General features: G+C 41.3%; 1 pseudogene; it reads left to right on the forward strand.

Annotated features, from left to right (window-relative positions):
- Positions 1–2017: 2017 nt before the first annotated feature.
- LOC100405762 (ATP synthase F(0) complex subunit C2, mitochondrial pseudogene) lies at positions 2018–2485 on the forward strand (annotated as a pseudogene).
- The last annotated feature ends 2509 nt before the right edge of the window (positions 2486–4994 follow it).

A 4994-nucleotide genomic window follows, 5' to 3' on the forward strand; every position in this document is an offset into this window, starting at 1 on the left:
GATTCACTGGCCCTACGTATCACACCATTCAGAAGCTTCCAACCTCATTCAGTGATGAAATAGCATTTAAAGTACAGCTGACATGCTAGCTGAGAGATGCCTTGAGAGACGGGGAATTATTCTTCAGCAGACAGCATACACCTTAAACCAATGGCCAATATAAGGTGCTATGCTTCAGTAGCTAGAATACATGGGTGCAGAAACCAAGTGATGTATTAAGAGGAACCCTGCTCATAAACACTCCCAGTGAACCACTTTGGGAATGTTTGCTTATCTATCCGCCTGACCTTGGGTTTTGTGAGTTAACAGGTCTTGGTTTCCAAAAGGAGAACCCTTCCATGAGGAAAAAACATAGGAAAGTAGGAATTTCACTCAGCTATAGACTAGAGCTGCTACCTGTTCACCTTTGACTCCTTGCAGAATAAACCAGCAAGGGAGGGGAACGAAGTTATCATACTTGCAAAAAAAAAAAAAAACTGCAGTAATCAGGAAATAGGGCTGCTCAACAATATAACGGGAGCATAAGGACATGTGTTAGGCATTAAGGTGATCCAGTGGGCTTATCAGCTATTCCCATACCCAGTTGTAACTGTAAATAGGCCGCTCAGAGCAACCATGGACTAATAGGGCCATGGAGCCAAGGGCTCAGACCTCCTAGGAAAGGGGGTCTGGGTTAATTCACCAAGCAAGCCAGCTAGACAAGCAGAAGTCTTCACCATTGGGAAGGGGCATCTTGTAAGGGTGGAAGGAGAGAAAAACAAAGACTATCAGTGATGGCATTGGGACAGATTACAGCAGTGGGGAGCTGTAATTCATTCTATGAACCTTCCCCTTTGTAAGTTTTTTCCGAAATTGTGACCACCTAAATCCTAAATATTTGTCTGAGTAAAATGAACTTAAGAAGAGAGAAGATGTGAGCAGTGTAAAGGGTGTGCTGTAGTGGGTGCTGCTGGTGCTTCACCTAAATCCCCATTATAAGCTGGCACGCCCATCCCTTCGTGTGAGTATGGTTCTCCCTTGATTTCCATGGGGAACTGGTTGTAGGACCTCTAGCAGTTACCAAAATCCACAGATGCTAAAATCCCTGATATGAAATGGTGTAGTGTTTGCATATAATCTATGCACTGCCTTCCATATAGTTCAGATCATCTTTAGCTTCATAACTAATACAATGTAAATGCTATGTAAACAGTTATTACATGGCATTGTTTAGAAAATAAGAAAAAATATTTACGTGTTCAGTACAAACACAATTTTATTTCTGAATACTTTCCATCTGCAGTTGGTTGATTTCAGGGATGCAGAACTCATGGAAGCTGAGAAGGCTGATGGTATTGCCTGAATACAACTGAGAGTTTTCCCCTTCAAGGAGAATTTATCTGGGCCAAATGGCAATAGCCTTGCCCAGGAAGCCTCACCTGCTTCCCTAGGAGGCAGATCTTGACCAATGACTGAAAAGAATGTGCTTCCAGGTGGGATCAATTTCGTGGCTCATACCTGTAATCCCAGAACTTTGATAGGCCAAGGCAGTCAGATCACTTGAACCCAGGAGTTCAAGACCATCCTGGGCAACAAAGTGAAACCCCATCTCTACTAAAAATACAAAAATTAGCCAGGTGTGCCGGCATACCCCTACCACTCCAGCTACTCGAGGAGGTAAGGCACCAGAATTGCTTAAGCCCGAGAGATAGAGGTTGTAATGAGCCAAGATTATGCCACTGGACTCAGCCTGGGCAACAGAGGAAGACTGTCTAAAAAAAGATTTTTAAAATAATAAAAATAAAAGATGGGATCAATTTAATAGTGAAATTTCCACTCCAGGGCTTGTGGGACCCTTGTGGGGCCAGAGCTAGCTAGTCTGTGGTTGAAATCACATTCTTATTTACCTTTTTTCCCTTGCCTTACTCTACCTTTCTCCCATCCCTTCTATTGCATGCACTTCCCCAGTAAATCATTGGATTCACTTGGGCTTCATGTCAAGTTCTGCCTCTAGGGATCCCAATCTAAAAACCACAATATGGGTTTTCTCTGCATTGGAAGCAGTTCTCCTGCCACAGCCCCCTACCCCTTGAAAATGTAGCCTGTTCCAAGTTCCTCTCCACCTCCTCCTTGGTCAAGAACACCTCTCAGCTGCTGAGCCATCCACATCTGCAGTGGTGCTGAAATGACCAGAGACAGATGAGAGCCTGGCAGTCTCATGTTCCCCTACTTCACTTGCCCATAGCCACTGCTTCCAAACCAGAGCCATTTCAAGGAACATCAACACAGCAGCCAAGTTCACTGGGGCTGGTGTTGCCCCAGTTAGGGTAGCTGGCTCTGGGGCTGAGACTGCTATTGTGCTCAGAAGCCTCATTTGGTCATGCCAGGAACCCACCTCTGAAGCATGCAGCTCTTCTTCTGTGCCATCATTCCAGGCTTTGCCCTCTCAGAGGCTTTGGGGCTCTTCCGCCTGATGGTGGCCTTTCTCATTCTCTTTACCATGTGAAGGAGCAGTCTCCACCTACCATAGTTCTTTTTCCCATGTCTTTTCTGCCCAGTGTGTTCGTTTTCTTATACCTCCCCAGGTGGCCTGGAGCACGTGGTTGGCTCAGGGTTTCACAGAGGGAAGACAAAAAACTAATGTAATAATAAGAAAAAAATCATGATACTGAATTGATCCTACAGAAAATAAAATTCACTTACCACTGTTTCATAATTTACATGTATTGTTTCCTAATGAAAACAGAAGATAATAAGTTTTTAAATAAGGAACAGCATACTTTCAAAACAGCACACCAGTCTAGAAGGGTATATCTACCTGAACTATTTTTCAGAGTGGCTTATTCAAAGCCTGACCCTCTAAACAAAGGTGATCTGCTTTTTCTGTAATCATGTTGTGTGATCAGGGTGACATGAGCATTATACTGGAAGCTAAGACAGCCTCACTAGGAAACTGGTTACTCTGACACAGCAGCTCCACCATTTGAAAGTAATCCCTTAAAAAAAAAAAAGAAAGTAAGCCCTGTTGGCTCCATCGTGGGAAGATTACAGACCAAAGCCCCACTCACTCTACCTGAAAAATAAGCAGTCAGCCAAATAGCTTCACCTATCCAGCTAAGGCTAACAGGGAAATTTTAATCTGCCTAAAACAAAATTGAAACCTTTGACTGTGGAAGACATTGCTTTTATTTTACTGGCAGAGCAATGAGCCTTATCTAATCTACTCTTAAATCTTAATTCCGTGTTTTAAAACTACCAGAAGTTTCTTCCTTATGTCTAACCCTAAATTTTTTTATACTGCAATGTTGTTGTAGACTTAGGCACTAGGTAGCAGACTCTAGTTCTTAACTCAAATAATTTAAACGTCTACACATTTTCTTATAGGCCCTAATTTTCTAAAAACCAGTATCTCAGGCTATGTACTAACTTTTAGAGAATCTCTCTTCAAAATTAGAAGACTCAAACACATGCAGTATTGCTCATCAATATTCACAAGGATAGTAGAGATCAGGCTTTTAAAAAATCACTATATAAGCAAAGTGTTGTTTGTGTGTGTGTGTGTGTGTGTGCGTGTGTAATGAATTATTATTCAGCTTTAAAAAGGAAGGAAATTCTGACACATGCTACAACATGGATGAAAGTTAAGGATTTTACATTAAATAACATAAGTCAGTCACAGAAAGACAACTACTGTGTTCTACTTATATGAGCTACTTAAAGTATTCAAAATCATAGAGACAGAAAGCAGAATGGTGGCTACTAGGGGCAGGTGGAAAGGAGAAATCAGGAAGTTTTAATCTGAACTTAATGGATACAAGATGAAAAAAGTTATGAAAATAGATGGTGGCGATGGCTGTACAACATTATGAATATATTTAGTATCTCTGAACTGTACACTAAAAGTAGTTAAGATGGGTTGGGTATGATGGCTCATGCCTGTAATCCCAGCACTTTGCAATCCCAAGACAGGTGGATCATTTGAGGTCAGGAATTCAAGACCAGCCTGGCCAACATGGTGAAACCTCATCTCTACTAAAAATACAAAAATAAACCAGGTGTGGTGGCACACACCTGTAATCCCAGCTACTGGGGAGGCTGAGGCAGGAGAATTGCTTGCATCTGGGAAGCAGAGACTGCAGTGAGCCAAGATTGTGCCACTGCACTCCAGCCTGGGCAACAGAGTGAATGAGGCTCTGTCTCAAAAATAAAATAGTTAAAATGGTAAATTTTATGTGTATTTTACCACTATTTTTTTTAATGGAAGAAAATTAAAAGAAAAATAAAGTAAAACAACTACAATGATAAAGCCTTCAGCATTACTAATATTGTTCTCTTGCTCTTATGGCTTGTCTTCTATTCCAGTTGCGTTTGGGCTTCCTGCTTTTTCTTCCCTTCCACTGTCTCCACTGAACTTCAGCATTTTTTGTCTAATTGTGTATCTACCTCATCAATGTCACAACTATGACTCCAAAAGCACTAAACAATGACTCTCAATTAGACATTACATTGAAATGTAAATAAGTACAGTAATTACTTTCCCTCCCTCAACATGATTCTTGAGATCAACTGCCAAAGAACCCTATTCAGTGTTCACTTGGATCAGTGTCTCTTATGTAGGCTCACATGTTAAAATCATCTGTGGATCTTTGTAAAACTATACACACTTGGGAGACTGTACTGTGGATTATAAATCTAAGTGAAGTGGAACCTGGTCATTTTACTTCCAAAGCTCCACCCATAATAAGAACTAGAATTCATGAGTGTTTATAAAGTGCCAAACACTGTACTAAATGTTTAATTGTGATTCTGATGATTACCTCTACTTAACAAACAACATTTCCTTAACTAACTCCAAGACCTAAATTACCTTTGCAATTAAGAGTATTAACCCGGAAGTCCACAGCCAAACTTAGCCAGCTTAGCGGTCCATCAATCTTACCCTGTTGTAGGAAGTACTATGTAAATGTGTGTGTGTGCGCACGCGCATGTGTGCGTGTGTGTGTGTGTGCGTGTGT

Source organism: Callithrix jacchus, chromosome 8, assembly GCF_049354715.1.
Source record: "Callithrix jacchus isolate 240 chromosome 8, calJac240_pri, whole genome shotgun sequence".
NCBI lineage: Eukaryota > Metazoa > Chordata > Mammalia > Primates > Cebidae > Callithrix > Callithrix jacchus.